Genomic DNA, 24,169 nt, shown 5'->3' with positions numbered 1-24,169 from the left:
CTCAAGTAGGAAAGGTGACCCTTTAGGAAATGAGATGCTTGAGTAGTAAAGGTGGAACTTAAGTCGGAAAGGTGATGCTTTAGTCAGAAAGATGATGCTCAAGTAGTAAAGGTGACCCTTTAAAAATGAGATGCTTAACTAGTAAAGGTGATGCTTGAGTAGAAAAGGTGCCGGTTTATTCGGAAAGGTGATTCTCAAGTAGGAAAGGTGACCCTTTTTTAAGAAACGAGATGCTTGAATGGTGAAGGTGATGCTTGATTAGGAAAGGTGACACTTTAGTCAGAAAGGTGACACTTTAGTCGGAAAGGTGACCCTTTAGGAAACACACTCAAGTTGAAAAAGTGATGGTGTAGTAGCAAACATGCTGCTTTAGTAGGAAAACTAACGCTCTGGTTGGAAATGTGTCCCTTTATTAGGAAAAGTGACTCTCTAGTAGGAAATGTGATGCTCCAGTAAAAAAGTGACGCTCTATTAGGAAACGTGATGCTCTAGTAGGAAAAGTCCAAAGTACCTACATTACCAGGCATTTGTGAGGTCAATGTACTGTGATTTATATGATTACACCAACAAACGATAGCAGTAAGTCAAAGGACTAACTCAGTTATGTATCTAACCAAAAACAACAATTGTGGATACCATTACTCTCGATGTGTAAGAGATCCCAGATGATGAAGGGCGGTCTCGAAGGTGGACTGATGGGAACTTGTTCACGTTGAGTGGTTCTCTCACAAGATTCCTTACTTATTTACCAACACATTGTTGTTTTTGGTTAGATACATAACTGAGTTAGTCCTTTGACTTACTTCTATCGTTTGTTGGTGTAATTGTACAGTTAGGGGGCATAGCAGTTGTGGTCGTTACACTTCCCCTAGGACCTCCTTTTTTGTGTTATACTGTGATTTATATATACACAGTCTGTACATTTAGCATTCACAGAGCATTGTACCTTTTTTGTCTTACAGCTGGACATAACCCATACACCCATGGTAAGGTGGTGACCTTCAGAGATCCCAATGCTACAAAAGTGTCAACTGCTTGTTGTTGTGCTCTTTAAGGAGTGTGTATATTCCCATCAATTGACTGTAGGGAGATGTGTAAGGGCTATCACCAGCAGCTGAAATAAGTTTTACCGTACATGTAGATCACAACAGAAGTAGAAAAAAGTTGCATGTGCAAATGTCAGGGCCAAATTACTATGTGAAATGAATTCTCAATGTATGCAGGCCCACATGGTAGATAGATAGAATCTGCTGTTTGAATGTTGTGTAAGCTATGGAGTGTATGCTCATAGCACACACACCATCACTTGCCCCAAAACTAAATGATGATCATTAGTTCAAATGTCTTTCTCACCTATAATATGGACAGAAAGTGACAACATGTTACCCGGAATATGTGGCAGAAATGTTGCATGGGATAGGCTGTGATTGTCCTGACATAGTATGTTTTCCCAAGTCCAAATTTGTGTAGGACACAGGTGTGGTTGGGGTGCAATACATATCCCAAACAATTCTACCAACTGTCAACAGCACATCTAATGTTAGCATGTGCACAGTGAACAGCTTTTTTTACCTCCTAATGTGTGTTCACATCATACCATGCACATGCCTGCAGAATACATTTCTCCACTCTATCACAATTGGTAACATCTAAATATTTGAATTCATGTCAGACATTAATGCCACTCAAACATAAAATTGTTCTGGGATCCATACATGTATCTGTCGTTCAGCATCGAGCCAAAGTTTGGTCTCCAATGGACTTGGGTGACCAGGTGAGCAGGTCTGGTATACCAAAGCATGATTGCTTACTATTGTAAATGCTACATATGTATTTGTGATGTGTCATAGTTACAATGTAGTATTCATGCAAACAAAACCAGTGGGCAAGTTATATATCCCCACTTTTTGCAATGAGGGTGTCAGTCCATCCAGAACAATGACTTACTTAGGTTCGCCCCATAGACCACATTTATCCTGGTATGTGGGATTTCACATCTGCATGATGGGTCCCTGTGAATCCCTCAGAGTACTGCATATTGGTAAAATGTTAGATGGTGTAATAGAGGAGCAATTGACAAAATGGCATGGTGGAATAAAATATGTTGTTACAAAACTGAATGTGCACATTGATTTGGAGGGATGAACTTCAATCAGCCTTTCTGATGCACATTGTTAGTGTACGCGTGCATATGGCAATGTATGGTCAATTTTGTGTGGCTGGTACATACATGCTATGTTGATTCCTATCTTAGTGCAGACTGAATAGGTATGAGTCGTTGTCAGATGTGTCACCAGTCCACTGAAGTGAAGGCAGGGCCCTGCTTGCACTCATTGCTATGTTAGCATAGGCTTGTTAGAAGTTTAAACGCCATTTTACCTTATGGCTGCTTTTGCACACAACACAACATGTAACTGTTGTTGTAAGTTCCAGTGATGAGGAGGAATACATTGTCATTAGGAAAGATTGGCCACATAGACAGTCCACAAATGGGTGAGAACAACAGATGGGAAAGCAAAGCGAGGACAGTGCTAGTTGTAAAGGCCATTGGCATGGCCATAAGCACAGGTAAATAGGGAAACTGGCCATGAGGCACAGAGAAATGCTACTTGCCAGTTTTTCAGTGGAAAGAGGGGAAGTCCACATCTTCGTCCTCTGATGTGTGTGGTGCCTCCCGTGAAGGGGTGTTGTTGGTGCCATTGGCGACAGAGGTACACACATATCAGCGGCTGAAGATGTAGATCCCCTGTCTTCAACAGTATTTCCCTGTGCTAACAAGTAAGGCAGAACAGCACTAAGAAGGGCCTGCTGGTTTGCCAGCACAGCAACAGCATACCAGTGTAAGATACCCATTTTTGCCTTGTAGGAGTCCTGCTTCTGCTCCATGGACTCCAGGATGTTGTGGATCACCCCCAGCTGGTTGGCAATCTTGCTGGTGCCACTTTGGCAGGGTAATTGTTTGTGCTTCTACCCCATGACTCCAAATTATGTCAGCCAGGGACTGGTCAAAGGCATTAAGCGGAGGGTAGGTGCTTCTTATGCCTCAAAGGTACCCTTATTGGGACTGAGGCACCTATGGATTCCCTCTAGGGTACCCACCACGGTCTCCATCCCCTCCTACACCTTATCTACAAGCTCACACTGGACTCCTACCACACAATGTTGGAATTCAACTTGGGGGTCCTCGAAGTCCAGGGTAGGGGGGTGGGCTGGCTGGTGGTGTTTGTTGGGTAATAGGTGAATCCTCTCGAGATGGTGCAATGAAGCACAGAATTTCCGCAAGGGTATCTTGGTAGTGAGTTGGCAGTCTGCCATCATCAGCAGAATACTTCTCCAGGACAGGCAGTGGTCAGAAGTAGTGGGTACATCCTCTGCAACTAAATATTTATATATATATATGTTGTTGTTAATCTATGTTAGATGGTCACAGGTGTAACAGGTTGACATTCAGACTTCCTACTAATTCTCTGTCAGGTCAAAGTTGATGCTTAGGACATCTGTTCCTCATAGGATCAGAGGCCAACCTGCAGTGTAGTTGCCTTTCAGACGGCAGTATCTCATTTTTCACACAACCACTGTGTGACAGGGCTGACCTGTTGTGTCATGACACATTGCAACACAGATACACAGCTCGCTGGCCCTGCCTCTCCTGTACATGTGATATGAGGTACCGTCCACCTCTGCCTTGGTGATTAGCTTTCTTTTTCATGATGGCTATATTGGTGGTGTTTTGACGTATTACCAACACTACTGTGCAAATTGCACCTAGTTCCCATTGTCTGCAATCCCTGTGACCAGTACTCTTCCCACAGCTCCTGTGAAGGTGAAGTGGTTTTTTTTCATGAATATGTTATGATCCTTCAGTTTTTCTTTCACATAGTACACCATGGAACTCTGCCTTGTTGTGCTGTCTTGCATGCACATTGTGCTTTCATGTGTTCAAGGGTTCAGTTCTTTACACACATCCTGCCCACCTCTACACAGCTTTCAACCTTGCAGAACTGTAAGAATGTGTGAGAGCATGTACTTGCCATGGGTTTCCTATTTGTATATACTCATGTTATTTCATAGTACACACATTTGCCTCCATATTTGTGGACATTGGCACTGTGTAGGAACTCTGAGCGGATGGATGCAGTCATACTAGGTAGATTACTAGCACTGACACTCAGGCCATTTCATCATTAACAGAATATGTCCTCTGCAGAGTTTCATTCATATTTTTACTCAGCCTCCTCAATTGCACATGTACATATCTCCTATGCCAAACATGATTTTGGGCCAGGCACGTACCTTACTGCCACACACTGAGGGTACCCAGATGATACATTGACCCTCATGTGCCTACAACACCAACCATATGTGTGACTATATCCAAAATACTGACATGGCTGGCTGTTTTTGAGGGCTCAGCAAGCCACTTTGTTCTGCTGCATGGAGTCAAAAGGAAAGAGCAGGAATGTGCAGTATTGATGATATTTAGTGCATTCCTGTCTTTTCTGCATGAAAGCGGCACACAAATTGGTGCCTAGCACAAACAAAGGCACCCTTGCACCATGGTGCAAATGGGTCTGCGCTGTTGGCAGGATTGATCATCTGTAGGAAGGGACTCTTTCCTGCAGAATAAACAATCAATGAAGGTGTTTTTCCTCTTTTATGTGTACTGCAAAATGATGCACAGCTAGAAATAGGAATAAACAAGGAGAAATAATGTTTTTTTCTCCTCGTTGCAACTCCCTTGGGGAGGCCCACATTCCCAGGTTTACAGATCCTTGTAAATCAGGGATGACTCAAAACCCATGGGTGCTGTGTGAGAAAGCGCACCGACACACCCATGGGATGCCTCCTTGATGTAAAGCAAGGCATGCAGAGCTTTGCACTGTCTTGCCTAACAACATATTTATGAGGCCAAGCAAAGCCATGCACAGTTAGGATTGAGATGCTTGTGCCACCGGAGAATCATAAAAAGCAGCGTACCCCTCTTGTAAATGAGGCACCATGTTATTTGCTTTGTATTTTGGGAGTTTTAGTTCTGGTGACTCATGTTATACATTCCACTCACTACAAGTGCCAGTATACAAAGGTGAACTTGGACTGATGCTGAACTTCACAAATGGAAAGGATAAATGTGAAGGAGCTGGACTCAACTTTGCCACATGTGACTGGGCAGTGTGACTTACATTTATGTGATGTTAAACTGTGCATGACCTAGATTCCTGCTCTATGCCCTCCACACAATGCAGTGGAGTGCTGGGACCTAGCTAGCTGCACTGCACAACATGACCCTATTTCCTGCATTGGCCCTTATTGCAACTTAACCTGTAAGTTTTGTTGTTCCTCATGGGCTGCACTGTCTTTTCCCGGAACTCCTGCCACCAACTCCTCAGGGATGAAAGCTGCCACCCGCTCCTCCAAGTCATCCAGCTCCTCCCATGGTACCGGGCTTCCACCTTTGATCTGCATGGCTGTGCTCCGGTTGTGGCCAGTTTCTCTTTTGGCTTGTGCTTATAGTCGTGCCAGCGTTTCTTGCAGTTGGTGACTGTCCTCTTAGCTTGTCCCAATCTGTTGATTTTGGATTCTTTGGGCTACCAAATGGCCTCTTTCCTAAAAGAAATTTTGAGGTGACAATGAGCTGATGTTGGTGCTCTGTTACATCAGTGATCAAGATATCATTCTCCTCCTCACTGAAATTACACTTACTCTACCTCTTCCGCTGGGAGTCTCTCTGAACATCCTGGCTGGTGATGTGGGTGTTGGGGTTGTTATCCTGGCTGCTGATGTCTTCTCCCTTCTCCAGGGCTGCCTTCTGTGAAGTGTGCCAATGTTTTTTTTTCCCCAAATTGTCATTTGTTTTAAGTTTTTTGATGCCTGAAGCAATGAAAAGCGATGCTAGGGTGGTTACTGTTGCTTTGCATGCCACTAACAACCCTTGCGCAGTTCTGCTCCTGATGCGTAAGTTTCTGCTGAGACAACACACCTTTGGGAGTGTTTATTGTTTTTATCCTACCTATAATGTGCAATACCATAAATATGGTCCATCGATAGCATTTAAAACTGACATAGTGAATCATAAATCATTTTGACACATCAGTGGCGCAACGCAGCAATGTGTCAGCTCCTATAAATGAGGCCTTGGGTCCCATATTCTGAAGTTTATGTTGTCGTGATACACAGTCCTATTTAATTCGTAAGAGTGGTATTCAATTGCACCACCAATATTCTAGGTCAGGTACATATTTAAAGGGTCACCAGAGTTGTTTGTGTGTGTCCAAGATCTCCTTTTCTCCTTATATGGAGACATCTGTGGTGTTAGGGATTAATCCTCAGCTTGATAGGAAACCTCCATTTTAGTCTGAAGGTTGTTCAAGCTTGAAGCTTTCAAAGGGTTGCCCCACTGTGGTAATTTCTTTTCTTTGGATTCCATTCATTAACTATGGAACTATCGGCTATCATTCCTGTTAACTTCAGACAAGCTGATACATGCTCTGTTGCTGCAACAGGGGCTCCCTTTTGGGAGTGGAGATGTTACCTTTGTGGCTGAGGCCCACAGAGCATATAAAACAGAGGCATTCTATTCTTGGGTTCACTTTCCGGTAGTCAATGCTACTTCACAGACCTTTCACATATATGCTCCAGCTGCATTACCAGGTAAATATATAGCTTACTAGGATTTACAAATATCACTAACATAGTAGGAACATCAAAATTGATTCCAAGGCGCCCTTCCATATCCACTAAACAATGAGGAGAGGGGTTGGCCTAACGGCTAAGGCGCTCGACCTCGGACCTGGGGATCTGGGTTCGAGTCTTGGTAACGACGCCAAAAACCTCCTGTGATTCTGGACAAATCACTTAATCTCCCCGTGCCTAAAAAAATGAAAGTGTGTCCTCATGTAACGTAACTGGTGCTATGTAAAGCGCTCTGATACCTGATTCGGTTCGGGTCTAGTTCGCGCTATATAAAACTCTGCAAAAAAAAGATTAGGTCCTCTCTGCAAAGACCTGGCCAGTCTTAGCCGGCTATACATCATATCCAAACTTAGCACTATTTATTGTTGCAGACCTTTGCGCTTTCTACACAGGTCTAGTTAGGATATATAGACATCTAACATAGTTCGCTATGTGCATAATCACAGTTATTCCAGCAAGGGCTGTTCAAGCTGTGCAGCCACAGTTAGCTATGCCTGCAATTAGTCCATTCACTATAAACCCAATTATGAACTTTCCCGACAGCCAAGAGTAAATCTTGTTTTGGATTGCACAAAAAACAAACCAGGTTGAAGTTGTATTTCCCTATACGGGACCCCAAGACAAACATAGAATTCTCACAATGTGCCTACCACTTGATTTGATTCCCCGGTAGAAGGTTGTGCCACTCGGAGCACCTTCTGTCCTGCCATATATACCATAACACATGGTACACCATTCATAGCAGGTTTGCCTGAGGTGCTAAAACACATTCAAAACAAATATATCAATGCCCCCGCCATGGATTTGGGATGAAATCAATTGACAACTATGCCACAGTTTCCTGAATTATTTTAAGTAAACTTAAAGGGGGGCAGCTTCTCTGGCAGTACACCTATGCCTCACGCAGGTTTTCTTTGTGGACCAAGAGTGCGAATTTCCAAACAATTTTTCTGAAACCTATACATCTATATGTCGTGATAATTTGGGAGCCAGACTTAACCACTTCCATGCTCATGACGGCTCCAGGCCGTCATAAGTCACAGTAGTCATGTGCTCATGACGGCCTGGCGCCGTCATGCCTTTGCCACTCCACCCACGTGTGATTAATTCCCTGCTTATGCAGGCGAATTAATCAGTGGGCGGAGTTCTGATTAGTCCTAGCTGTCGTGAGCACACGCCTACCGTGAGTCATGACGGCCGGGAGCCGTCATCAGCACCATGGCGCCGCGCCCCTTCCACCTCCCCGCGCTGTGGTGAAATTCGCGTCGCGGCGAAGGGGTTAATAAGCCGCAGCTTAAGGGCAATTCTGAAAAAGATAATACCAAGCAGGCACCCGAGTCTTCTAAAAACTGCTGCCCCAAACAGAAAAATAAAGGTAAAACACAAACACGAGGTGGATCTCCAGAACCGGAACGCACTGAAAAGCTTTATAATTTATGTAACTATGAGACACGTAAACAGCCTAAGGTATCAGTACACTGATACACGTCCTTCTCGTTCTTTTGGAGAAGGGGCTGACTGGAGCACAAGCACAAAGAGTATGTGAAAGGACTCACAATGCTTATCTGACATTAACATGAAACAGGAAGAGAAACTTCCACAACAAAACCCCAATTCAAAAAGGAGAAAGTGGCAGGTGTTTTTTACTAAATATGCCACATATATTGAAAATGCTCAATCAGAACCAGACATGGGCATTGACACTGCTAGACAGTGCAGCAGAGGTCACTATAGTTCAATGGAATCGTCAAGAGTTTCTGGTTTTGTGAAAAACTAATAAATATATTCAAGTTGAAACACTGGATCAGCGGGTTAGCCCTCCCGATAGACTTTATGATTTTGACATGCAAATTGGGGTTGATATTCTGCGTACTATTAAAATTATTTTCCAGGAAAATTTAACAACCACCTATGACATTCTCTTGGCTGAAATGAATTGGCTGCCTCAGTTTGTTAGAAAAGTCCCACAAATAGAAGATGTAATTATCCTTCCTTCTCTTGTTCCTACAGTTGTCAAACACGCGTATGCCACAGAATGGGCTCTTGCACAGGCCATTGCATTACTCCACCATCATGTAGGCTGAGATAAGGACTCCCCTTATCACATTATATCCATAAGGTCCAGCCACAAAATATAGCACCTAAAAGCAGAGATTTAAAAGTGTTTACTGCTTTAGAAATACAGAGAAAATTCTGCCGACTTCCTCAAGAGTACAAGAACAGTACAGGTTTGTTTGCCGCCTGAGTAGAGTAAATTCTACATGACATTGACCTAAAAACATTGATTACATATACCACATTGCAATGACTTAAACACACATTTAGTCAGAGTAGATTGTATAGTTTTGGGATTTGCTGAATATGGCTACAAATTTAATTTCCAAAATTAAAATGTGCATTCCTCAGTGTCCTATTTCTGGGATACGAGGTATCAAATTAAGGCAAAAGCCTTGAACTACATGTCTTAGAGAAATTTTGCAGAGGCGAACCCCCGAAGGGGCTCAGAAGCCGGCGCCATAACCCGGCGGCGCCCCCGGAAGAAAAGGGGAGGGGGACACGGATTGGCGCGAAAAGGCCGGCACCGGGCAAGGTGTCCCCCTCTCATCCCCCCCCCCGCCTACCTGGCGGGGCAATGACCAATCGGGAGGGCGTGCGGGGTTCAAACCCCCCAATCAGCAATGTGGCGCGAACCCCGAAGTGCAGTTGGGGGGCTTAAAAGCGCGACTCCCCCAGGTAAGCTCCTAGCATCCAGGAGCGGGGAGCAGCGCGACGGAGGACCGAAGTCGGTCAAAAACAGACCAGGCAGGTAAAGGGGCCTTAATCAGATTACAGTGTATCCAGGATCAGAGACACTGTGCCGTGTGCTGCCTGCGGGCATTCATGGCAGTGCGCCCAGCAGGGGAGGGGCCTCTGTTCAAGCACAGGGATGGCACGCACCTCAGCAAATTCCAGTTCACAGCAGTAATGCGCTTGGCGATCAGCAAGGCGGGCCTGCCACCAAGGAGCTTTGGGTCCCACTCTTTCCGGATAGGGGCGGCCACGACCGCAGCACAGCATGGGATGTCCGAGTCCGGGATACAAGCGGTAGGAAGATGGCGCTCGCAGGCATACAAAACATACGTTCGCCCCCAACTGCTATGACCAATGGACACGCAAGGCAGCCTTGTTAGTGACCGGCCGTGTTTTCATTGCTCCAACAGGCAGCAGACCACACCTAGTCTGGGTGGTGGGCCACTCATTTGTCAGATGAATGGAGGCGTGGTGGAAAACAACAGGGCGTTCACTAGGGGAAAGACCGACATACACATGCATCCGGTGGTTCGGGCGGTCGGGCATGCGTTGGGAACAATTGGCGGCAGCCCTGAAAGACTTACGCAAGGACGCAGGCCGGCACCCGGACGTCTTAATCATACACCTGGGAGGGAACGACCTGGCCGGGATGGGGCGGAAAGCGCTGCTCCTCGGAATACAGAAAGACCTAATCGAGACGTCCAGGGTTTTTGGGCACACAACAATAGTATGGTCCGAGCTAATCAGTAGAAAGGAATGGAGAGGAGCGGAATCCTACAAAGGGGTGGAAAATTCAAGAAAAAAGCTGAACCTAGCAGTGAGTAAGTTTTGCAGGGTAAACGGCCTGGGATCAATCAGGCACGGGTTGATACACACGGGCCGCCCAGAGTACTACACCAGCGATGGGGTGCACCTCTCTGAGGAGGGCAATGAGAATCTTCTGGGCCAACCTGTGGGGCGCCATGGTACTGGCGGGATGTCAGTAAAAAGCGGAACTTAGAGGGGGAGCCGCAGGAAGACGGCAGCCTCCCTGGCGGCGTGGCGAAGGGCTACGCTGAGAACGGTTGGTACGGAGGCACACCGGAGGGCGGTGCGCCAGAATAGGTCCACTCACCTTCAGATGCCGCACGGCTGGGTGAGGTGGACTAAGGAAAGCGACCTTGGGATGCCTCACGGCTGGGATTCGTTGCTACAAAAAGGAAGGGGTAGCAAGCATAGACGGCGCTCGCAGCCCAGCCCCCGCCGGATGGCAGGGCACGACAAAGTCGGACAAGGTAGCGAGGCGGCCTAACTCTGGGGACAAAGGCTACCCCCTTCCCCGCGCAGGGGTGTCCCATCTCTCCAATATTGTTTGATGTATACATCGAACCTTTCGCTCAGATGCTCCGCCAGGATGAACAGGTCATTGCCTTTAAGGCAGGCGCATATGAAAAGAAAATCGCACTATATGCAAATGACCTTATAATATATACAGCTGATCCGGCTATCACAATTCCTAGGGTGGAGTTTTTAGCAAAAGAGTATGGAGCCTTCTCAGTATATTTAGTAAATAACGAAAAAACAGGGATAATGTGCTGAAATGTTCCTGATTGGAGGGGAAATGTCCAGGGGGAGATTACATGCCTTGGAATAAGTATCATCAATGTATTAGAGAAAATCCCCCAGCACAATTTGGAAAGGGTAATTAAAGACATAGAAAAAACCCTTTCTAGATGGAAGAATCTCCCACTTTCAATATATGGAAGAGTAAACGTAATAAAAATGGTGCTGCTTCCTAAGTTGACATTCCTTTTAAATTGTATTCCTCTTGCTTTCCCCATGGGGTTGATAGCTAAAATACAGGGCAAATTTGGAATATTTGTCTGGGCAGCTAGGGGGGCACACATGTCATGGAAAAAATTGCGCTGAAAATTGGTAGAAGGGGGGTAGGCACTCCCGGACTTAAGGTTATACTGCATGGCATTTCAGTTTAAGAACTGCAGAGCTCTCCTAGGAAAACCGGGTCCCACGGTATGGGGTGGGTTGTTGGAAGAGATGGTTAAGGAGTGGGGCAGGAAAGGGTTCCTCTACAAATTTGATACAGAAAAATACTATAAAAACTAAAGACACTAAAGGCAGCACTTATCATTTGGGTTGGGATAAGGAAAATACAGGGAATGGGGTACTACTCAGATGGAGCACCAATATGGGACTCACCTGACACACCAAAGTGTTTGCAGGATCAGCTAAGCATTCCTCTAAAGAGAGCAAGGATTGAGCGATGGGAAGATCTTATGTTGTTGAAAGAGGTGGTCCCATGGGATGTTTTGACAGCTAAGACAGGGGTTCCCTCTCAAGGTTTAAATACCTACAGTTGTTATCCTGGGGGGAGGCAAACAGGGGAGAGATTGGAGTAGGCAACTGGGAGTTTGGAAAGAAAATACAGAATGAGGCCCCAAAAAAGAAAGAAGTATCTGTCTGGTACCAGACCCTGGTGATATCAGAAGAAAAGAAGCTGAAAGCACCACATGAGATTTGAACAGGGGACATTCAGCTGACAAAACCACAGCAAATGTGGCAACTTTCTTTTAAATTGCATATAAAGTGGATAAGCCAGCAAATCTGAAAAGGAACCACTTTTTTACAGTCAACAGATAATATTAGACACCGAGAAAATTGGCTAAATTTGTAACAGCAGTAGCCCCAAAATGCCATAGATGTGGAATGCTGAGTGTGGACGATCCGCATATGTTCTTTGAATGCCCCTTGATTCAGGATTATTGGATGTCTGTGGAGAAAGTAATAAATGAAATCCTTTGCTCCAACATTTTATTTATTTATTTACAACGTTTTGTTTAGCACTAGCCTGACCGGAGGGTATTGGAGCGCTTCACAACAATTGCAGAGCAAAACAAACAAGAGCAGAACATATTACAATAAAGTGAGCAAAAGAGAGCAGAACAAATTGCAATACAGTGAGACAATCCGGATGGGAGTCGAAATAAAGAAGATGTTGACGAGTTCCATTACAGGGATTTGCTGTCCCACAACCAGGAGTGTTATAGTGTCATTTTCAGCACTCCGACTGATCCTATCTAATCGCTAGAGATCTATTGAGGAAAATGATTTTCAGCTGACTGAGGGAATAGTTCTGATGTGGGGGGGATAGAGTTCCATATTTTGGGTGCATTGCCGGCGAAGGATTTGGCCGTGTTTTTTTTGTTTTTGTGGTTTTAGCGGGATAAGAAGTAAGATATTGGAGCTTCTAAGGTTCCTGTTCTGACCTGCTTTTTTGAGTTTGGACGCCAGATATTGAGGTTTGTCTGTGTGGAGGGCTTTGTGGGTGAGGCAGGACGTGCTGAAGTTCGCCTGCATTTCTATTGGTAGCCACTTGAGTTCTTTGAGTGCAGGAGAGATTTGGTCAAATTTCTTTATTCCAGTGATGATTCTGGTAGCCGTATTGAGGGTTGTTTTCAGCGGAGCAAGGTGTGTTTTTGCTATTCCAGAGAGGACTGCGTTTCCATAGTCCAGTCTTGACAGCACCAATGCTTGAGTGGCTTGTTTGAGATCTTTGGGTGGAATGAAAGGTTTTATTTTGTTTAGTAGCTTCAGGTTAAGGAAGGCGCTCTTAGCCGAAATCTTAATGTGTTTGGTCAATGTTTTGAGTCTAGTGTGATGCCTAATGATTTAACAGAATCGGCCAGGGTGAGGTTCCCATTGAGCACATCAATCTCTTTTAGCCACTCGAACACTTGTGGGTTCTCTTCTTTCTTTGAGATGAGGAGTAGTTCGGTTTTGTCCGGGTTCAGTTTTAAGTGGTTGCTTGACAGCCAACTTTGCGCCTCTCTTAGTGTTTCGTTGAGTCTTTGGATGTCTTTGGCAGAGGAGATTATAAGGTAGATTTGGGTGTCGTCAGCATATAGGTGAAAAGGGATATTAGGTTTTCTGAGTAAGGTGGTGAGGGGTTCCACGTAAATGTTAAAGAGTAGAGGGGAGAGCACTGATCCTTGGGGGACTCCCCTCAAGACTGGTTCAAGGTCGGATTCAAAGCATCTGATTTTGATTCTCTGGGAGCGGTTGAGTGAATGAGGAGAAACATTTGAGGACTACCTCAATTAATCAGCCCTTTCTTCGAGAGCTTTGCGGAGAAGTTTGTGTTCAACTGTGTTGAATGCTGCCGATAGGTCTAGGAGAATAAGGAGGCAGCATTGGTCTGAGTCCAATGATTTGTGACTATCATCAATTCTGTTGAAGATTACGGTTTCAGTGCTGCATCTTTTCCTGAATCCCGACTGATGGGAGTCGAGGAGGTTGGTATTGTCCAGGTGTTGTGTTAATTGTTGGAGTACACATCTTTCCAGGATTTTGGAAAGAAGAGGAAGGTTGGAGACGGGTCTGAAGTTGTTTTGGTCCTTTATGTCCAGGCCTGGTTTTTTCAGCAGCGGGGTGACTTTGCCCACTTTCAGACAATCAGGAACTATTCTGGTTTTCAGGGAGATGTTTATAATCCTACACCAGAGTGGAGCAAGGGAGAGTTTCAATTTTTGGTGAGTTGAGCTGGGAGAGGGTCTAGGGTTTGAGATGAGGGTTTAGAGGTGGAGATAAGTTTAACAATCTCTTCTTCTGGAATGGGCTGGAAGAGTGACCAGGATTTAGTGTTGGGAGTGGGAGTGCAACTAGGGACCCCAGCTGGGCTGCTAAGGGGAGGGGAGGAGCCGTTGATGTCCAGAGAGCGCTCAATCTTGGAGATCTTGTCATTGAAGAAGGTGGCGAAGTTGTTGCACCATTCATTGGATGCCTGTCCCAAGGACGTATCGGGTTTGGAGGTTTGTTGTCTGATAATCTCGAAGAGCTCCTTGGGTCTGTTTTTTGCGCAATCCAGTGCAGAGCGGAAATATGCAGATTTTTTGCTCTTGACATGACTGATATGATTTCTTCCTGATGGTTCTGAGTTGATCGCAGTGGAGGGTAGTGGGCATGCTCCTTCAGCATCTTTCTGAGGCTCTTAATTGTCTCCTATTGTCATTGTTGTCAGAGTCAAACCAAGATCGGGACGGAATGGCTCGGTCTTTTTCTAAGTTTCTGGGGTGCAAGTTGGTCCAGCAGGGCTACCTTATTCATGTTATATAGCGAGGTGTGATCATTTGTGGAGAGATCCTTGCCACTGGGTAGGAGCAACTTTAGCCTTTCTTCGATGATGTCCAGGGGGATCTGGGTGAGGTTTCTGGGCCATTTGGGGGGTCTAGAACAGGAGGCAGAGACAGAATTTTTTGTTGATGTGGAATAAGATCATGTGGTGATCCGACCAGTCCACTGGAAGAATGTTGTCAATAGTAATTACGTCTCGATAAGCAATAATGGCATCCAAGGTCGCTTCTTTGTTGTGAGCTTCTTCCGAGCAGTGTTGGGACAGGTTATTGTCGGAGAGGAGATTATTGAGAGATTCAATTAGTGTGTTGTTGGCTTCATTCCAGCGTAGGTTGAGATCATCCAGGATTAGGTAGTTAGTGTCTTTGAGAGCGCAGTGGGCAATCAAGTCGGATAAGTGTTCCCCAAATGTGGGGGTGTTACCTGGTGGGTGATAGAGCAGGTGACCTACTAATGTGCTGTTGTCCTTCGTTTTGATGTTGAAAGTGAGACATTCAAAGGAGCATTACTTGCAGGAGTCCATTACAGTGATGTCAATGTCCTCCTTATGGATGATGGCTACACCTCCTCCTTGTTGGTCTTTTCTATGTTTGTTGATGATGGAGAAACCTGGGGGCACCAGCATGTCAAAACAGGGAGGGGAGATCTCGTTCAGCCACGTCTCCGTGATGAATGCAATATCTAAATCCTGAGAGAGGATGGCTTCCGCTAATTCCGTTGCGTGCTTGGGGGCTGAATGTTAATGAGCATGCAGTTAGTGGATAATTTCTTATTGCTCGGATACTCTCCTGATGGGGCCCTCGTTGTTGAGGAAAGGGCGGGTGGGGGTCTTGTGCTTTTTACAGGGGGGTGGTCTCTTCTGAAGCCTGTGATCACTTGAATATTGGAATTCGGGGAAGCTGAGAGAGGAGAGACATGGGTGGAGGCTAGGTCCAAAGCATCTTCAACAGACATTGCTGCTTTGGTTCTGGAAGGTCTTTCTGACTGGATCTCAGCATACTTACTGGGAGGAATATGTACCCCAGATGCGGGTGCTTTAATTCTTATAGGAGGCTGAAACGGGATCTTAGCATTGCTCCTGGTCGGACTCTGCTGCTGGATCTTGGGGGCGGATGAGGTCCTGAGATGCGGCTTTAGAAGGATAGAGTCAGTCTGAGAAGAGGGCCTGGTTTGGAATTGCTGGGGCTTTCAAACTTTGTCAAGGTTGGTTAGGATTTCATCAAGGGCCCTGAATAATATGTCTAGCTGGCTTTCTATTAGGGTCAGCCGTAGTGCCAAATTCACCTGGGCTGGGGGTGAGCGGTTTTGGATGGGGACATCTCGCAGGGTGGGGAGCAGGGTCGAGTCATAAAAATTAGCTTAACGTTGGTTATGATGGGGTTGGAAGAAAACCCGGTTTTGCCCTTATCGATGAAAAGGCAGACCTTATTATTTTACCTGATTCTTCTCGCCATGAGAGAAATGTGTAAGAAATGAACAGACGCTGTACCGCCACTAGGGATGGAATGGCCCCAGGTGGTAAAATGTATTTGCATAATGGACATAAAACTTAAAAACAGTGCACACTCTGAGTTATGGGATGATTTTTTAAATTGGAATGGTACCATCAGAAATTAAAGAGTTTTTGGAGTCCTATGATTACACCTGCATGGAACTAGCAACCAGGAAACTGAGTGGGCTGGTACGCAGGACTATCAAGATATTGCAAATAGCCTGGGGTGGTACAGATCGGCTCGCTGGCTAGACTTTGCAAACTATGGTGGTATGAGGACAAAAAAAAGAAAGAAAAACAAAATGCTTACATTCCAAAGACTTACTCACTTGTGTCAACACAACTAATTTGATCATCTTCATAATAGCTATATCCACTGGCTATACAGTCACCTGCAAAGAGGGTGATACTGTCCTGAGTTGTTATATATCGATACTGATCCAGAATTCCCCACACTCATAGAATGTGATTTACATTACTATAACCATTCTTTTAATGAAAAATTATATTATTGGTGATTGAATGTATTAATTGATTCCAAAGAAATCACTATCAAACATAAATGCTTTGAGAGTAAGTGGCGAATCTTACAGATTGCTTGCCACAGGCTCATGTATTTCATACGTTGAGTCATAAGCGTGTTGGAGTACACATTACAAGCTATTCATTGGCTGATGAAGCAATAGCTCAGACTGCTGTTGTAGCTGCAATTACTCATTTACACACAAGGGTGGATGATGACATCATGTTTGCTGTCACCACTTCATGCAGTGTAACTCCATTACCTAAAATAAATACAGCAAAATATTCCTATATATTGAGAGCTCAAAATATACCTTTTGCTTGCATTACCAGGGTGGGTGATTGAGTCATTCCTAATTAGAACTGCAAGCTAGAAGTAATCATAGCTACTCATGAAGTATTAGCATCTGCCAATGCAGGTGTGGTGGCTACAGTTTCCGTACTACTGAAACGCTATTCGTGGCATGGTCTGTACAAGCAGACTAAGTAATATGTGTTTAGTTGCAACATTTGTCAGCAAATTAAAAGATCCACCACAGCTCGCTCACCGCAGACATTTCAAACAAACAATTAACATGTGTCTATTTGGATCACTACGGACATCTGCAGTCAGATGGTGTATTTAAATGTATTCTATTGGTGGTAGATTCATGTTCTAGGCTCCTAAGAGTGTGACCACAGATAATGGCTGATGTTTGAACTGTTGTTAAAGATTTGTAAGTATTTATTGGGACATATGCAGTAGCAGCATTCCACATGGACCAGGGTCCAGCATATGCCTCTCAGGCCTACTGGGGTACCATGGGAACCTTGGGTATTCTTGTACATTATTCCTCCACCTATCATCCTGAGGAAAATTCAAGAGTGGAAAGGAAACACCGTGACCTAAAGCAGTCTTTAAAAGCTTCAGTAGTAGGTTCAGGTCGTAGTTAGATGATTCACTTGTATGGAATCCAGCGAGCTTTAAATAATCTGCCTAGATGACCCATGGGTGGCTGCACACCCTATGAAGGCTTTTTTGACATCCAAATATATGTTCCAAATCTCAGTAACCCTGGTACCGTGGCAGCAGATACACATTTTGACACCAATGAATATTTTACTGTCTTACAGGAACTTCATGACTTCCAGGATGAACACTCAAAAGAAATTTCTAAATTTTTTCTCAGTAATGAAGTGAAGGAGCAACCAATAACTTCTCGCTGGATTCCTAAAGTTAGAGATCTAGTCCAAGGAAAGATTATTAAAAAGAAAGAATTTGGCCCATCATACCGAGTCCCAGTCTTTGGCATTCAAGGTAACAAAACTCTGATTTTGCTGCCGTTTGCTCGTTGTAGAAACAAACATTTTGAGGGATATGTACAAGGAAGTGGAGGAGAGAGTGGTAGCCTTCCTGCCTTAACGCCTGTCTCCTCCACTTCTTAAATGGAAGGCTTCACCATATTTACCAGAATGTAGTGCAGCCTTGCATTTCTCCCTGTGATGGCACTAGGTTTAGCAACTTAGCGCCAACGCATGCACCCTTGCACCAGAGTGCAAGGGTGTCTGAGTGCAGGGGAGGATTGTGTATGTGTAGGAAGGTGTCCCTTCTTGCACATAAACAATCCTAGAAATGCCATTCTGTCACTTTCATGTGTGCTGCTTCATGCAGCACACATGAAAGTGCTACAATGGCATTTTTTAAAAGTTTGTTTATGTATAGGAAGGGACAACTTCCAGTACATAAACAAACAATCGCATTTTGCTTTTTCCATGTGTGCTGCACAAGGCGTACACACATGCAAAAAGCAAAAATGAGGAGAAATAATGCATTTCTCCTCATTTTGATATCTTAAGACCAGTTTTTATCTGGTCTTAATTTTGGCGCTGCCTCCTATGTCCGCCACCCTTGTACATAGGGGGCAGCATTAAAATAAATGGGTGTTACGGTGAAATGCCCACTGCAACACCCACTGCCCATCCTTTTCACGCTAAGTATAGCGTGAAAGGGGGCCTTAAGTACAAGGCAGCGTTAAGCCACCTTAAGTGGCTTAACGCTGCCTTGTACATAAGGCGCATCCCCTATCACCAACACAATGTCACTATAGGTGACGTTTTTGTGGCGATAGGGGCTTGTAGATATGCTCCTCTGTTTCAATAGATTTGATCAAGCTATACCATGTGGCCAGTCCTACACAGTAAGCCATGAGGATTCCTGGGTATTTACCTTGCTCTTCTCAACACCATACAGGAAATCCCTCTACAAGCATTATATATTACAAATATTGATTCTACCTAGCTGGGGACCTCAGACACAGAACATGTACTACTTCCTGTTCCTACTGCTAATACAGGATACACATCAGATGTGAATTTACAGATCTCCACTGCTAATGCTCAGAGCAAAATTGTTTGTTACCAACTAGCTTTGGAGGTGTCTACCAGTTCTTCTTTACCAAGTGAGATCCCTGTTTTTGCACAGACTGCTTTTGATTACTTTGTCGATATTGATGATTTTTCGTCAGATTCCTTGCGTACTTCATTGCATTAAGTATGTGCATTTATTCTTTGGCTGAATTAGATTTATCTCATTGTAACACACATATTATAAACTCCTCAATGGGTTTTAAAGTTAACAGACTAGAACCCCAGTACGTGCAGTCACAACATTCAGGGGTGGTTGCCATTTATAGCGTAGGAAAGTTATGGCAGCAATTGTTACAGCATTACACCTTATCTGCAGTTAAGGAACATCTATCTCTCCTTTCAGAGGACATGGACTTTCAATATTTCCTGTTGGGTCCTAGGTCACCACGTTCTAAATGGTTCATATGTGCTACTTACAATGAACTTTGCAAAACCTCTCAGCAAGAAGCTACTGAACACGTCAGACAAATTGACAGGGCTAATTTGGTAAAAGCATGGGCTGTTGTAGATAATTGCATGGCTACAGTGTGGACTCACATTGATTCTTTGAATAATATTGTACCTTCTGCATTTAATATAATATGGAATGACACATGTCTCCTCCGGCATGGGCAAAGTCAGCTAAGATTGAATATGCAATTGAGTTTGACATGGATGGTTTTTCAAATGAAACCACGTGCCTTGGAAATAGCTGCATGCAAAGGAGTTGTTTTTGCCTTATAATTTAACAGGCACACAAAGACTGAAAGCAAAGAAACAAGGAACTTATACAATGTTAAAGATAAAACGTTTAGAAAAATTGCCTTTCACAGTGGTCGAGACACCGTCTGCTGTATGGTTGATCCATGGGTTAATTTCATTGCCAATATCAACATTTCAGTTTACATCTTGCCTGAAACATTTTTAAATAGGCAGATATGAGCTTTAGGACAGATCTTTGTCCCACAAACCTTATTTTTACCATTCGATTACAGATGTTTGAGTGGAGAAACTGACACCTTCATTAGCGGAAATGAATGTGAAACTTTGTGCGGCTTTTCATTAGTTTGTAAAGAGGTGACATTTCATTGGGTGTGCAATGTTTTCATGGCTAATATAGTGTGTTTTCTGAAGGGGATCACAGTCTCTTGGTCCAGCCGGTGCCCTGATTAATTTCAAATGGAAGTTATTTGATCCTAAATTACTAAGGTTGTCGTGGGATGAAGCCGAGAGTGCCATTTGTGGTAACAGTTTCCAGAGTTGTGACTTGTAATAATTTGTAATTTCCACCCACACACATGATTAGGGAAGTTATCTTGTGGCCCTTAATTCCAATTTTTAACATTAACTTTGATAAATTAATTCGACTATAGGCTGTATTGTTTCTAAAGGACGTTGCATTAACACCCGCCCAAGAAACGCTTGATTTTCAAGTTGCAAGGTCTTCCTCTGAAGTACAATCGCTACTGCGCACAAACTTGCAGCAACATTTTGGTGAACTTGCGACTATTTAACGCTCAAATACTGTTGGAGTTGTACACTTTTTTAAAGCAATTTGGCCTAGCAATGTTAGTACATTACAGACAATTTTTGGAGGGATTCCGTCCTTATTATATTCTTTGGTTTCCAGTGTGTTTGGAGGCAATACGCTTTTGTTATTTCAGCTCATTGCTATTTGGTCCTAATTTTGCCTCTGCGCAATGGATGTTTCACCTCGAGATCAAATGGTGATATCCTGCTGTGTCTTGAGTGCATGATGGAGTACTTTGGAGTGTCTTTACTTCAGGAATTGAATGACAACTGGTCATTCTCCTTTAGGCCTCTGTCGTTACACTGAATACAGCCTGCATTCCTCAGTCTGTGGTGCCCTTTTGAGTGTGCAGTGGACCTATGTGTTGCAATGCAATTGGTCCAATCTATTGATATGGATCTGCAAGTGCGTCCTTTGAGAGCTCACCTTCAATGCTGTCCTATGAGAATGCCATTGCCGCAAGTTTCTTACTATGGGCTATATTCTCCAGTCAGCATGGATGCTTCAGCTCATGAATGTCTGGGATCTGGCTCTCTTACTGCAGTTACACTACCAGATGCTGATTGGGCTGGATTTGACTATGTTTGTTCTTTGGAAATTGCTCTTCAGGTCTCTGTGGATATATTGTCTGCAGATGCGGGTTCCTTCCTGGATACCACTGTCTCTGTGAACATGGGAACATGTTGGGAGCATCCTAGATTTTTCATTTGGCCAATGGTTGTGAAACACATTAACTGCTTTCTTTTAATTGGCAGTTTTTAGGGCTTTCTCCTACTTTGATTAATAAAAGTATATTTAATTACATTTTAGGCTAGCTTCTATGCTTTTAGCTGAGTCTCCCACTGGTCAAGGATAGGATGTTGTAAGGTACATCAGGCATCCTATGAGTCTCCATTTTTGTTTCACGTTTTAACTTGACATCTTTTTCTAAGGGTGACCATTTATATGTTTTACACTAACCCAATAATGTACTGAAAAGCTGTTCTATATGCAGTTAATTTCTTTGTAAGTATTATTGTAATGTAGTTTGTATTCTCTATAAAAGAGTAGACACATAAAACATGCTGCCCTTGCATTTGCGTAGTCCAGTTGAAAACAGCTCTATGGTTCCAGACAAACATCTCTCCATCTTTGGCACAGTGCAATTCGAACAGTGAGTTTATTATATAAATGGCCTCTGTGCTACATTTGGCATAGGAGCCCTTCTGGTGGGATTGTCTTGGAGAGTAATGCACTATGACTGATATGCAGCCCTGCTGACTCGAACCTTTATCCTCAAAGGACAATTGCTTGCTATACACTACATTGGCTTACTGGCACATCATACTGAGGTATGGGGGTTAGGCTATCCCAGTTGTTCTGGCAGAGGGTACTCCCACTATGATCTTGATAGTGTAAGTAACATTAGATAGGAGTATAATCACATAGTAATATTATTATGGTTGAACAGTTTATTTATTTTTACCATTCCGTAATGCTGGCTAAAATGCTTTTTTTCATCTGACTAATATGTGCAGCTCACACCTTCTATGCAAGAATATGGTTTTTTTTCCAATATATGTTTGCAAAGCCATATTCATATATTTCTTATATGTACCTTCTGCATGCAAAAGCAACAACAAAAGGGAAGATCTGGTAAGCTTAGGAGTTCAGATGGGGCACTGTGAGATAGCTATGAATTGGGCCAATATCTCCTGATGATATGTGTGAACTGAATCCCCATATTCTGAACTTTATGATGTCCAGATACACAATCCTACTTAATTTGTAGGAACCATAAAACAGTAGGCCAACACTTGTCCCAGCCCCTGCCTTTCAGTTCCCCTTACTCTCCAAACTCAGTGTCCTGAAGGGCCAAAGTGTTTATTTGGAGTGTTCAAAAAAGGTTACTTGCCTGATGCTCTAGCTAGGAATAATGGAATAAGATTCAGGTTCTTTTTTGCTGGTTTTTGATCTGAGGCAATGATTTAGAGGGACGTTGATGCCATTTATTTTGTGCCACCACAGGAGGAATTTTTTGAAAGATGCAAGAAAAATCAAAGTTATAGCATTCATACAAAATGTGTACGTAACTCGTAAATTAAAGTCAGAGGTTAGAAGACAATCAGATCCCTTTGTAGTTTTGACGGTAAACAATGTCAACTAGCAAAATGACAGCATTTTTCTGTGACTCGTGGAGCAGCTTATGGAAAACATAACATTTTAGTTTGCCAGTGAGTATTTTTGCAACGCTAGAATTGGTGGCAGGACAAAGGCATGAGTGGAGCATGTTGCTTAACCTGACTAAACATAGAAAACCTCACCTCATTCACAAGGAGGTTGACACCTGCCATACCAACATGCTATTACCGCCCAGCTCTTCTCAGGGTACACATTTGCAATACATTTGATGGTGATCCATGGCCATTTTTAGGTGGTAGAGCACTATGCCTTGCTAATCCTGATAACAAGTGAGACTGCTCCATGCCAACGAATTACTTGATACCCAGTGGTCAGATATCAACTTCTTAGAGGGACAAATGGCATTCAGCCACACAAGGCCAAGCGATAACAGGTCTGTGATGCCCTTATATTTCAGGGACTCTTCTCAAATTATAGTGAATAGATCCGTGTATGGCTACCCATTGCTCACAGGTGTGAACAATATACTGAATCCTGTCTGTGATAGGGATTGGGTAGTTCAATTCACCAATGACTACTACCAATAGGAGATAGGGTAGTTTAGTGAGGTCTTTGGGACAGCCCTCCCCCCCCACGGGATTGGAACCAGCCCTCGTGGTGCATTGAGATGATGATAAAACTTGACTATTTAGTGGAAGTAAAAGTTGTAATAATGTTTCTGTAGGAGCACTTGAAAAAGTATCATTACTGCCAAAGTAGAATTAGCGACGATGCATGCCTGACTTTGCCAGGACAGAAGAGAGGTACAGAACCTGCCTCTCCCCTTTTCAGCCAGGCAGTGAATCAGTCCACACCTATTGGGCTCTTGGGGTAGGGCAAGGCATGGGCACACTCCTCATTGGAGGACCTGACTGACATCTGAGGGCCGAGGGAGTGTGTAGCTGAGGCTTTCCTCATGGCACCACAAGCGAAATCTTGGCAGAGTTTTCAGTGTCCCTTGGCAGTAGGTCTCTTGTGGATCAATAAATAACACATATTGCAGTGATATTTAATGGGAATCACTGAGCACATTGGCTCCTGACACTTCTACTGAACATGCTGCCTGGGTTCCTCATGGGGCTACAACTATATAGTTGATCACAGGGGAGGGTGAATCTCCTATGTAGAACCATAACTGGGTGCACCCTACCATTACGTGAAACATTTGCTCCACAGCGGTATAGTACGACTGGTCTTGGGTGGTTAGGATGGCTTCAGGGTTGCAAATGCTTCTATGCTAAAGTAGATTGTTACATCCCCCTAGAAGCAATTCCACATGCTAGCAGTGCTGAAGGATATTAACCAACTCTACCCCCTCCTGTGACAACTGACCAGCTTCTCATAGAAAACAGCATGCTGGTGATGGTTTCTCCATGCTTGCAGTGCAAATGTTAAATGAACCTAGTCTGACCCTTTAAGGAGACATGATTGTAGCAGGGTAAGTGGTAAATACTCAGCCTGCCAGTTAGATA

The sequence above is a fragment of the Lissotriton helveticus genome, chromosome 1_1, assembly GCF_964261635.1.
Source record: "Lissotriton helveticus chromosome 1_1, aLisHel1.1, whole genome shotgun sequence".
In the NCBI taxonomy this organism is placed as follows: Eukaryota; Metazoa; Chordata; class Amphibia; order Caudata; family Salamandridae; genus Lissotriton; species Lissotriton helveticus.
The sequence above is the reverse complement of the archived record's forward strand: the minus strand, read 5'-3'. Positions refer to the sequence as shown.